The following is a 13900-nucleotide window of genomic DNA, read 5'->3' on the forward strand; positions in this document are numbered from 1 at the left end:
ATCTCTAGTTATTCAGAATTTATTTTAAATAATGTATTATGTACATGCATTGTACATATACTGGGAATTATTGCCTATAGTTTCATTTCAGTAAGCATGTGAAAAGAACAAGTAAATATTGTTTTACAAACCCAATTTCTGGATATATCTAACAACACACTTGGTTTTAAGGCATTCAGAATAACTGATGATCTATCATGCATAACATCAATATTTAAATAAAAATAATTTTCAATGTATTACTTATTCAAAAGTAATCATTCTCTGATAGTAAAATAATACAATATTTTGAATGCCTATACAGCTGATGATCTATAAACTATATTTGAAACATTTAAGAAGTATTAGCACAATTCATTCCTAAATGCAGTGGGCTGTACAGGTATAATTACATCAATTTTCAGAACAAGTTATAACATTTCACCACAATGCCTCAGAGACCAAACAGACACCAAGTATTTGGATCCAAGCTGATAGAAGGATTACTGTTCATAAACTTATGATAACCAACAAATACCTTGCATGCTCCAGATTGGTTAAGATAAAGGCAAGTATGGACACATTTACTAACATTATGTCTTACAGCTTAAATTTGATAACTTCCCTTCATGAACCATGACACATTCCAGAATTTGCCTCATTCAACACAAGCACCCAACAATTGAGAAAAAGATGTATTTTGATTTTTCTTTGATTAATAAAACTACCGCATTTCATCGCATAATTGTCACCACCGCGTGTCAAAATTTATATTTTTGTTTTCCTCACATAATAATTGCACCCACACTTAAGGCTGTTTCTCCCTTTTCTTTTTTCTTTCTCCAAAGACAATGGAATTTAAAAGCTATAAAATGGAAGTCTCTGAAGCTCCACTCTTTGCTCCTTTCTCCTTCTTCCAAGGCCTTAAGGCAGTTAAAAAAATCTGAAAAAGAGGTATCTGAAACTCAGATCTTCCTTCCTTCATCCCTTCTCCAAGGGGTGCCTGCTTCTACATTATGATTCAATTTAAAAAGACTATTGTGTAAATATTTGACCACATCAGTGGGTTTTCTTCATACTACTTTTCAATAAAGAACTTGAAATGCTAAAGAGATCTGTGTATGGAAATTGTCCAGATTACACAGAATACAAATGAAAGATTTTTAAATGTGCACATAAATCTAAGTAACATTTTTAATAAAGTATACATTCTTGTTGTGGTGGTGCCTTCAAGGCCATTCAATAGATTTCTATGATGAGCATGCATAAAACTCTACTCTCATAATATCCTAGTCCAACACATAAACCATTGCATCATATTGGCTCTCAAGGTACACACACACAAATATTAGTTTTTTAAAAAAATATTCAAGCTACAAAGAACATCACCATCTACATACTTCATGACATATACTTTAATTATTACTCAGATGATATATTTTTTCACAGTCAATTGAATTTAAACCCTGGTATATCGATACATTTTGCAAACTAATTTTGTTGAAAGTTTGTGATGAGAGATGGAAAAATCAATTAAGATATTGCATTGTCAGATGGAGCAATAACTAGCATTGCTATATATCTCAATTTGACCTACTCAAAACCCACCAGGAAACCAAAGTGGCACATTCAGGCACAAGAGCAAAACATCAACACGTTTGCAAAATTATAAAATGTAGAACAGCAAACCCTTTGGAGAAATCTAATGGGGGGGGGGACTAGTGACAACTGAGCATGCTTAGTGGCCCACTGGCCATAGAATGGTAACTGTCTATGGCGGTGGGAACTGAGGGGTTGGGAATGGACTATTCTGAAAGAGGTTGGCAGTCCAGGAATTTGAATTGAAGACAATTCACTTTAGTGTGTTCTTTCAACTTCTACTTCTTCATTGAAGTGACATCCAAAGTCACATTCAAGTTAATTAATCTCTAAACTAAACGGTACTACAACTTTGGTGGGACGTGGCTAGTTTTCATTTCTGAGAGACACAATAAGTTCTCTGACTGGACAGTATGGTAAATACAATCAATTACATTAAAATTTTGGCCATACACTTATCTGCATGATATACAGTCCAGAAACAAGACCGTAATGCCTTCATCTAAAATTCGAATTCTAAACCAATTAGTATAATTGATTCTAAATCTGTAGTGCCACAATGGAAGGTTTTTACTTCTGTTGCCTATGGTTCAATGGATTATTAGTGGTTGCTCCCACTTTTTTTTTTTTTTTTGGTCGTGTCAGGAGTGACTTGAGAAACTGAAAGTCGCATCTGGTGTGAGAGAATTGGCCGTCTGCAAGGACGTTGCCCAGGGGACGCCCAGATGATTTGATGTTTTTATCCTCCTTGTGGGAGGCTTCTCTCATGTCCCCGCATGAGGAGCTGGAGCTGATAGAGGGAGCTCATCCACCTCTCCCCGGATTTGAACTTGCAACCTGTCGGTTTTCAGTTCTGCCGGCACAGGGGTTTTACCCACTGCGCCACCGGGGACTCCTGGTTGCTCCCACTGAAACTTTCTTTCACAGGAAACTAGACAATCCCCCCTTCCCCAGTTTTCCTTTTGCTGGCAGATTCCTATTCAGGCAGACTTTGAACATATTAGCATGAGAGCTTGGGGGTGTGCAATTTATTCTTTCTAATCTTATATAGATTTTAAATGATGTTTTATACTGTTTTATCATTTAATTGGCCTTTTTAATTGTTTTTAGACTGGTTTTATTGAGAAGTTTTAATTTTTCAGGAAGTTGGTTTGTATTTATAGTCATTCAATTTTGGGAGGAAGGCAGCATATAAAAGCAGCATTTTTTTTAAAAAAACTGCTACAGCTTCTAAGTAACAAAACTATGTATGTTTCCTACAAGTTTAATCACTTGTGAAATATAATGTTTTGTTCCTTAAAAAAAGGTATTTTTTTCATTATTTTTGTTCTTGTAATGGTGGCAGAAATCTAACTAAGACTATATTTTCCTCCTTGTCATGCCTTCTGTAACAAATTACTTTTGCTTGAGTAGTTTCAATAATAGCAACAACTGTGCAATAAATATATTGTAGCTTAATACAAAACAAATGCTTCCAGCTCACATATATCATTCTCTTGTTTTAGTACTGTAACTGCAGACATCCATATGCTTGGAATGATGCCATCTTTCTTAACTCTTGTCACCATATAATCATGATGGCATTTGTATGCCACTTCTCTGTCATAAAATTAAAGGTGACCCCATTTAAAACATACCAAAAATATCTTTAAGAAAATAAATGCAATGCAGCAAAAAATCGAATAAAGCCTTGAAAGACACAATTCCAGAACCTGCTAGATTTAGGAATACATCATTTTACTCAGACTATCGCTCTTACTAGATGAAGAAACAGACCAAATTAAAACAATCATTTAATGCCTACGAAAACGCACCAAGACGACAAGATTCTGAAACTGAATAGATGACAAACTGTGACAACAACTGTTTATTCTTGTCATGAAAACCTTGATTATATTGTCCTCTGCAAAATTAAACACCTACACACCCTGATGTTTTTGCATCTTCCTCAAGGAAATAAGTCTGCTTTTAAAGCAACACCATCAGCTTCCTTCCTTTAGAACAAAAGAAACCCTGTTGTATTTTGCATGAGCAGGAAATTCATGGTAAAATACAGGTTTGCAAGAGCCAAATTAACTTAGAAAGTTAATGTATTTATAGTCATTCAATATTTATTGAATAACTTTGTATCCAACCTCAAATTAACACATTTCTATAAAAAGGAACAGCAGGTGTAGAAGCCAATAACTACTTTTTCTCAGCCAGTCATCTGTACTGCTCAGTCATCTCAAACTATCTGAAATGAGAAGTTAGTAATCCCTCATGCTATGCTGGTTCCTTATCTGTGTCCAGTGGCTACAACTACGGGTTTCCCCCCCTGAAAACTAACAAGGGAACAACAGTCAATGGATTGTGGTCTGATACTGAATCATGAGCCATCACTTTCACTAGTATTGAATTAGACAACTTTGTCAAGAATAGTGACTGATCTTAAACTCATTGGTATTACACAAAACATAAAGTAGCAAAACAGAAATGTTGACTCATTAAAATACTCCAATTAAGTGTCCATTCATGGAGAACTAAATTTAAAACTGTGTATAGGAACTATAAATTATATCAAACTCATTTCTGGAATTGAGTAACAACAATCTGTAAACAATTGAGTAACTAACAGCAGACATATAACCATTGCTGTATGTTTCCAAGCACAATCACTGTTGCATACATATTTCCAAACTACTACTTGGTGCATTATTTTCTTAGGTAATTGGTTCCAAACAGTCATTTCTGTAAACTAGCAGTTTTCAAAGTGTGTTCCACAGAGCCCTTGGGGCTCTGCAAAGCCTACTGGGGGCTCCGCAGTTTCCTCCTCCCCCTACCCCGCCTCTCTTGCCAACAAAAGCTTTTTAACCTGACTCCCTCACTGCTAAGACCCTTTTCAACCTGTTTCCTTCACTCCCGAAGCCTTTTTCCCCACCTCACTTGCCCCAAAAGACTTTCTCCCCATCCCCTTGCCACCGAAAGCCCTTTTCCCTTGCCACGCAGATACTTCCCCCCTCGCCTTACTTGCTTTCAAAACACTATTTCCCTCCCACCTCTCAGGGGGTACTTTGATTGTACTTTCCCTGCATTGCAGAAGGGGGCTGGACTGGGTGGCCCCTGCGGTTGCTATATTATTATTATTATTATTATTATTATTATTATTATTAAAAGACTGGGCATGGCCATAGGCCACCTGTTGGGGGGGGGGGGGTGCTCTGATTGCACTTTTTCTGCAAGGGGGTTGGACAGTTTGGACACTGGGATCTTCCACTGAAATACTGTTAGGTTTAGGTTGGTTAAAATTATTCTTCATTTTAAATGTTGGATTGTTCTTGCTTTCTTTCTCTTTGCAACAAACAAGATATGTGCAGCGTGTATAGGAATTTATTCATTTTTCCCCAATTAGTTCACACAAACACTCTCCATCCATCTGCCACTGTCCTGGCCCAGCCCATCTGTCAAATTTTAAAATACAATGTGTCAAAGAGTTTGCCCATTCCTGATATATATTCATTATATATAATATACTCTATAAACATTTATTTGGGCTCCATGAGGAACTTTTACTTCAAAAAGAGCTCCACAGCTGAAAAAGTTTGAGAACCCCTGTTGTACACAAGAATGAACTGAGTAAAATTCCTCTGTTAACCAGCTGAAAGGTAACATAATTTGGAGACTAAGCAGAGACAAGTCATGTGATTGCACCAATAACTTAAAACAAACAAAGTTTATATGCTGAAATGTAACTAAATAGTCCTTAGTATTTTGTCAAAGTAGTGAATTTGATTTGGGTTCCAGTGTCATACACTATAACAGAATGACGGCCACATAATATTACTACAGTCCACAATGATAATTTTTACTGACAAAACAACTATGCAGTACAGAATAATAAAATAAATAAAATCACAGTAGTGAGCTCTCACTAATGTTAATTAGTCCAAACTAATTCTCGGCAGTTGACATCTTATATTTTAGTCTTATTTTAGATATAGCAAATGCAGAACAGTTATATGCAAACAAATAGTTGAAAGGGAATACCTGTAAACACATTTGTCATATTTGCCTGTAAGAGTGCCTGAATGTATAACTATCAATTAAGTTCTATTATATCTACACTAACTTTAGAACAAGGTTTAAGAGTGAAAGTGCTAAGATGCCAAAAATGAGACTATTGTACTTTGGACATATCACAAGAAGACATGGCTCACCAGACAATAATGCCTGGTAAGGTAGAAGGGCAATAGGAAAAGAAAAAGACCACATTTCAAATGGATAGACTCAAACAAGGAAACCACAGCCCTGAGTCTGTAAGGATTTAGAAGAGATGTTGATGACAGGGTTAACTTGGAAGCTATCATTCATAAGGTCATCATAAGTCAAAGCTGAATTGAGGACAGCTAACAAGAATGAAAAATGGAGGTACAAAGGAAGGAAAACATCTTCACAGTTTTAAGACATAACCCATCAAAATTCCAGGTATTCCAAATTATTTCTTCTGTCACACTCACCAATGAATTGTCTGCCAGAAAGATTGAAATCTTCAATAGCAATCTGATTTATCTGCTTGCTATCTTATGAGGGAGATCTTGGCCCTGCCCCATACCTGTGGATTGTATCAGTGACTATTAAAATACCTCAATTGGAAATCAGTTTATAATGCATGCAACGGATAAGAAAAAAATGCATTATTTTTAGTAACTCATTATATCGGTTCAAATTCTATTTGGTTGGTTCTGCATATTAAATTGTATTCATAAGCATACAAAAAAAAAACCTGACCAAGATTTAAAAACTGTTCTGCTGCATACTGTTGATACAAATAGATAGACTATGATATGTCACATAATTCTTATAAAATTATCAAGTGTTCATAATAACTCTTATAATGCCTTAACATGTACTTTTTTCTGTAAAAATGCTTATAGAGTGTAGAAGTCACCTTAAAAGTATGTTATTAAAATAATTTTCTCAGATTTTATTAAACTCTACTTAGAATGTACTAGCCCTGTTAATTTCCCAGCATCCAACTTGAGGTCTTTGTAGGATCTGACTATAATGGCATAATTCTAACGTGCAAGATTTGCATAAGAATTAATCTGGGAGCTATGAGTCTCCCAGCACATCAAGAGGAGGTTGGAGTAATTTGCATAAATATTTTCCAAAAAAAAATCTTAACAATTAGACAAGAATTTTTTTTCATATAACATTCTAATGCTGCAACTGTGCAGGAAAAAACAATCCCACATTCATCATTTCCTATTTCACTATCTTTCAATACAGCAAAATGATAGAAATTATTAGTTACTTCTGATGATACAATCAACAGAATACAAAGTTTGACGAACATAAAATCAGAGCTTGGAATAACCACTTTTTAGGTAACTCACTGAATCCCTCAGGCAAAATGGTCAGTCATAATCTGAAAATTAACTTTTCAGAACTCCATAAAAATCATGTAGATAAGGAGTTTCTGTATATTTTACCGTTATTAATGAAGCCAACAAACTCAATATTAGAAGAGTTTTGAAGTAGTCATAAAAGAAACATGATACTGAAATCCAGTTTTAATTTGAATGTGTCTCACATCTTTTAACAGTTGCTTCAGGATCTCAATTTGTATTACCACATGCATGAATGCACAATTTAAAAAATGTCACTGGAGACATTTGCAAGTCATTTGTGCCCCCACCCATCTTTTACACAAGCACTGCATGCAACCACAGCGCAAATCACTCTATGATTCAAGGCAGATAAGATCTGAGTCTAAAGCGTCACAGTCAGAACACTGAAGTAACCAAAATTACTTGGCAACAAGATCAGCCCCTGACCGCTGGGGATGTTGCATAGTCTAAAACACTTACCAGGTTAATTATACCATAATCTGCAGCATTTTCCCCAGGGCAAAAACTAACTTTGAAAAGTCAAGTGAAAAAGTAGCTGGACATTTAAGAGAAGATGCTGCAAGATGCAGAGCTAAGCAAAAACAGAGAAAAGTCTTTCATGACAATCCTCATTAAACAGGTAATGTCCAACACCCTTATTACACGAGTCCATTAACTCTTCCACCTCCTGCTCTTCTTCTAGCTTTCTTTCTTTAAACTCAGCACCACACCTCTAACATGACACAGAGCATATCTTGTATCTATCCTGGAATGAATTCACGTTGGCGCTTTTGAGATATCACAACTACTCTAACAAATATTTCCCCTCTTCAATCCTAAAAACTGAAGAAGAGCCCCGCTGGAGTACACAAAGGTCCATATAATTCACCCAATAGCTGACAAAATGTTGTCAAGGAGGAAAAGGACTAACCCTGTGTTGCTTTTCCTCAGCAACTAGTTACAAAACTATGATTCCATTTTAACTACATTGATTTCATTTGATGAAATTCCAGGTTTTGTAGTTTTGTCTGAGGCACTCTTGCTAAAGATTCTAGAACTTCCTAAAATGCTTATCTCAGGATTTCCCTTGATGGAGCAATGACAATTAAAGTGGAATTATAGTGCCAATGGTTCCCTACTTCTGCAAAAAATACCAAAAGGCTAGAGCTTGAATAGTTACTTTTTACACTTCTGATTTCTTGAACTCGGATTTCTTGAACAATGCTGCTAATCTGGGAGTTGTCATCCAAAGGAAAGTAACTTTCCCAAACTCTGTAACAGCCCCATCATCAAGAAATTCATCTTGGAAGTCTTCTTAAGCCCCTGCCAATTAATCCAGATTATCAAAGCAGATAATCCTCGTTGTCTGTTTTGAACTGGATTATCTGAGTCTACACTGCCGTATAATTTAGTTCACAACAGATAATATGAATTTTACATGGCAGTGTAGAAGGGAACTTAAACTAACAACTATAATTACCATATCTCCTATCACTGCAAGGACTGACTTCCAAGAAGCAAGGCATGAAAGTAACAGCAGTGGCCCTGACCTGTAATTTGTGCCTCCTCCAGCAGCACCATTACCAGCCCACCATTGAAAGGTCACAAGGGTGGAGCATCATTTATCCTAAATGCTTAGAACCAGAAGTGTTTTGTAATTGGCATTTTTTCAGATTTTGCAATATTTGTATATATTTAATGAGATATCTTGGAGATAAGAACATGAAATACAATGGGCCATTGGTAACCACTGGGATTAGATTCCACAAAGCTCCATGTATACCAAAATCCATGGATGCTCAAATCCTCCTATAAGCAATGGTGTAGTAAAATAATGTCCTTTATATAACATTGCAAAACCAAGCTTTACTTTTTAGAATTGTCTTTAATTCAAGTCATAGATAGTTGAATCTGTGGATATAGAATTTATAGATAAAAAGGCTGACTAGACACATTAGGTTTCATATTCATCTCATATTCATAGCCTGAAAATAGTTTTATATAAAAGTTTTAATATGCTTAAATACAATTTTGTGTATGAAACCAAGTGTGTGTTCACTGAAGAATTTGAAAGCAAAGGTGTTACGATTTCAGCCACTCATATGAACAATTTTGGATCATTTCAGATTTCCTGATAAGGGACACTCAACCTTCTCAGCTAGTACCTCACCAACCGGGCATGGGCAGACTTAGGCCCTCCAGGTGTTTTGGACTTCAACTCCTTCCAACCAACCAACCAATACATACCCATCCTATCAACCAACCAACCAACACACACCCATCCTATCAACAACATATTGAACAAGCTTTCAGGATTGGAGCCTCCAGTGGTGCAATGGGTTAAACTCTTGTGCTGGCAGGACTGCTGACCGATAGGTCAGTGCTTCGAATCCAGGGAGAGCAGGTTGAGCTCCCTCTGTTAGCTCCAGATGCGGGGACATGAGAGAAACCTCCCACAAAGATGGTAAAACATCAAACACCTGGGCATCCCCTAGACAACATCCTTGCAGACAGCCAATTCTCTCACACCAGAAGCAACTTGCAATTTCTCAAGTCGCTCCTGGTACAAAAAAAAAAAAAAAAGCTTTCAGGATGCAAAGGGATCTTTGAGACTAATCACGAGAAATACTTCAAAGACATAATTGTGTTAGTCTGGAATCTCAGTATATAAAACAGATAACCTTTCACATGCAACTGCACTGCAGAATTACCACAGTTTAACACTACTTTAACCAACAAGGTTCAATATTATAAAATCTTGGAAAGTTTGCTGTGGAACCAGAGAAGATACTTAACATCTCACAAAACTACAAATCCCAGAATCCTATAGCATAGACAGATTCCAGTTGAAGTGGTGTACTTCTGCAGTGTGGCTACTTTAGAGACTTCTTCCCCTAAGGCATACACTTCCATAGAACTTAGATCCTTTCACATACCAATATAAGTTGAGCATCCAAAATCCAAACTATTCCAAAATTTACCCACCCAAATAAAATCCAAAATCCTTCTGGTCTCAAGCATTTTGGGGAAGGGATATACAACTTGTATTCAAACTAACACATCTGCATGTGCAAGTATACTGAAGAATTGTTTGAGACCACTTTAGCTGCCATGGCTCAATATAATGGAATCATGAAAGCTGTAATTTTACAAGGTCTTTAACATTACATGTCAAAAGATGATGCTGCCTAATCAAACAACATAATTTGAATTCCATAATGTTGACCATGGCAGTCCAAGTGGTGCCAAACTACATTCATTCAACAGTGTGGATGCACCCTTAGTTTCAATAAGTTTAAGATGTCAGCTGCACAAAGGTCTGCCTCTGGCAGCAACTGGAAATAGGGTAATTACAGGGTGCATTAATTAATGCAGTTTGACACCACTTTAATTGCCATAGCTCAATGCTGTGGAATCAAGGGAGTTGCAGTTCTACAAGGTCTTTGCCCTTCTCAGCTAGTACCTCACCAAACTACAGCTGCCAGTATCCCGCAGCATTGAACCATGGCAGTTGAAGTGGCATTCATTCCACAGTGCAGATGCACCCTATGTCTTTGAAAGCTTTGAGGAATTTCTTTGTTGCTTTCTTCCCCAAGGCTAGCATGCATACGCTTCCCTACACCCATCCATACAGCACATATATCACATAGTTAAAGTGGCATCAACCTGCGTTAATTTCATAGTGCAGACACACCCGAAGCCTTCCAAAGTTTTCAAGTGCTCCTTCATTGCCATCGTCCCCCAGAGAGCATGCATACACTTCTCTACAATCCCTACATAACACACTCATACACAATACAGTTCAGTTAGTGTCAAAATGCATTCATTCCACAGCGTGGGTGCAAGGTGAATCTTTGGAAGCTGTCAGGAGTTTCTTCATTGCAGTCTTCCCCCAGGAAAACATGTATACACTTTCCGACACAACACAATCACACACAATACAGTTCAGGTAGTGTCAAAATGAATTCATTCCGGTTTGGATCCAAGCTGAAGCTTTGAAATCTTTCAACACAATAAAGCAAAAGCACTGTCAAACTGCATTCATTCCACAATGTGGAGGCACCCCGAGTATTTAAAAGCTCTCAAATGTATATAATTCCCCACATACAATACAGTGAAATTGATGTTAAACTGCATTAATCCCATAGTGTAGAGGCACTCAGATTTTTTGGCCTCTTCCACACAAGTGTATAAAATCCACATTGAACTGGATTACATGGCAGTTTGGACTCAGATAATCCTGTCAAAGCAGATATTGTGGATTATCTGCCTTTATATTCTGGGTTATATGGCTTTGTGAAAGGGCCTTAGGTGCCTTTTCCCCAAACAATGACCCTCACACACTTCCCTGCACACAATATAGTTAGGGTGGTGTCCAACTGTATTAATTCCACAGTGTAGAACAGGCATGGGCAAACTTGGGCTTTCCAAATGTTTTGGACTTCAACTCCCACAATTCCTAACAGCTTACCGGCTGTTAAGTAATTGTGGGAGTCGACGCCAAAAACACCTGGAGGGCCAAAATTTGCTCATGCCTGGTGCAGAAGCACCCCAAGTCTTTGAAAGCTTTCAAGTGTTCCTTCATTGCCCTCTTCCCCCATATACTGCACTTCCCTACACACAATAGTTAAGGTGCTGTTCAACTGCATTGATCACACACAGTGTAGAGGCACTCAGAGCCTTTAGAAGTGTTTAGTTGTCCCTTCATACCTTCTCCCCGAACATTACCCTCACACACTTCCCTACACATGATACATACATAAAGTGATGTCAAACTACATTAATTCCACAGTGTAGAGGCACCCAGAGCCTTTGGAAGCTTCTAGTTATAATTTCTCCCAAACAATAATCTTTATGCACTTCCCCCCACACAATACATAGTTACGGTGATGTCCAACTGCATTAATTCCACAATGTAGAACAGACAGGGGCAAACTTGAACCCTCCAGGTGTTTGGACCTCAACTCCCATGATTCTAAGCAATTGTAGGAGTTGAACTCCAAAACAACTGGAGGGCACAAGTTTGCTCATGCCTACTGCAAAGGCACCCAGAGTCTTTGACAGCTCTTAAGAGTCCCTTTATCGTCTTCTCCCCAAACAATACTGCCCACACACTTCTCATATATTTCACTTCCCTGCACACAATTATAGTTAAGGTGATGTCAAATTGCATTAATCCCACAGTGTAGAGCAGTTGTTCTCAACCTGTAGGTCCCCAGGTGTTTTGGCCTACAACTCCCAGAAATCCCAGCCAGTTTTCCAGCTGTTAGGATTTCTGGGAGCTGAAAGCCAAAATATCTGGGGAGCCACAGGTTGAGAACCACTGGTGTAGAGGCATCCGGCGCCTTTGAAAGCTTTTAGGTGACCCTTCATCACCTTCTCCCCAAACAATAACCATCACACACTTCTCATATACTGCACTTCCCTGCACACAATATATAGTTAAGGTGATGTCCAACTGCATTAATTCCACAGTGTAGAGGCATCCAGCGCCTTTGAAAGCTTTTTGGTGTCCCCTTCACACTTTCTCCCCAAACAATAACCCTCACACACTTCTCATATACTGCACTTCCCTGCACACAATATATAGCTAAGGTGATGTCAAACTGCATTAATCCCACAGGGTAGAGGCTTCCAGTGCCTTTGAAAGCTTTTAGGTGTCCCTTCATGGTGTCCCTTCATGATGTCCAACTGCATTAATTCCATAGTGCAGATGCACCCAGAGACTTTGAAAGTGTTTAGGTGTCTCCTTCATCACCTTCTTCCCAAACAATAACCCTTATGCACTTCCCTACACGCAATACATATACTGCACTTCCCTACACAGAATACACTGGACTTCCTTACACACAATACATAGTTAAGGTGATGTCCAACTTCATTAATTCCACAGAGGTACCCAGAGCCTTTGGAAACTTTTAGGTGCCCCCTTCATTGCCTTCTTCCCTCATGTATTGTACCTCCTTGAAGTGACTGGACTGACTTTGAAGGAGCTGGGGGTGGTGACGGCCGACAGGGAGCTCTGGCGTGGGCTGGTCCATGAGGTCACGAAGAGTCGGAGACGACTGAACGAATGAACAACAACAACATGCACAATATATAGCCAAGGTGATGCCAAACTGCATTAATTCCACAGAGGCACCCAGAGCCTTTGGAAACTTTTAGGTGTCCCCTTCATTGCCTTCTTCCTCCATATATTGCACTTCCCTACACACAATATATAGCTAGGATGATGTCAAACTGTATTAATTCCACAGGGTAGAAGCATCCAGTGCCTTTGAAAGCTTTTAGGTGTCCCTTCATGATGTCCAACTGCATTAATTCTATAGTGCAGATGCACCCAGAGACTTTGAAAGTGTTTAGGTGTCCCCTTCATCACCATCTTCCCAAACAAAAACCCTTATGCACTTCCCTACACACAATATATAGTTAAGGTGATGTCCAACTCCATTAAATCCACAGAGGCATCCAGAGCCTTTGGAAACTTTTAGGTGTCCCCTTCATTGCCTTCTTCCTCCATATATTGCACTTCCCTAAAGGTTGGTAAAGGTTGTCCCCTGACATTAAGTCCAGTCATGTCTGACTCTGAGGTGTGGTGCTCATCTCAATTTCTAAGCCAAAGAGTCGGCGTTGTCCATAGACACCTCCAAGGTCATGTGGCCGGCATGACTGCATGGAGCGCCGTTACCTTCCCGCCGGAGCAGTACCTATTGATCTAATCATATTTGCATGTTTTCGAACTGCTAGGTTGACAGAAGCTAGGGCTGATAGCGGAAGCTCACGGCACTCCCTGGAATCGAACCTGCGACCTTTTGGTCAACAAGCTCAGCAGCTCAGCGCTTTAACCCACTGCGCCACCGGGGGCTCCTTATTGCACTTCCCTACACACAATATATATAGTTAAGGTGATGTCTCCTGACCACTGTGTACATTTTGCGAAAACTGCACGGTAT

At 38.5% G+C, this 13900-nt stretch overlaps 1 protein-coding gene across 7 annotated transcripts in view; it reads right to left on the bottom strand.

The window, feature by feature from the left end:
* PLEKHA1 (pleckstrin homology domain containing A1) overlaps window positions 1-13900 on the bottom strand; it is a 49093-nt gene that overhangs the window by 30587 nt on the left and 4606 nt on the right. The window contains exon 2 of one of the 7 annotated variants that reach the window (XM_060768569.2): window positions 6075-6169. The exons of the other annotated variants lie outside the window; for them this stretch is intronic. The gene's annotated coding sequence lies outside the window, so the exon portion shown is untranslated. The remainder of the gene's footprint in view (window positions 1-6074; window positions 6170-13900) is intronic. 7 annotated transcript variants of the gene reach the window in all.

The sequence above is a fragment of the Anolis sagrei genome, chromosome 3 (genome assembly GCF_037176765.1).
Source record: "Anolis sagrei isolate rAnoSag1 chromosome 3, rAnoSag1.mat, whole genome shotgun sequence".
NCBI classification, from domain to species: Eukaryota; Metazoa; Chordata; class Lepidosauria; order Squamata; family Dactyloidae; genus Anolis; species Anolis sagrei.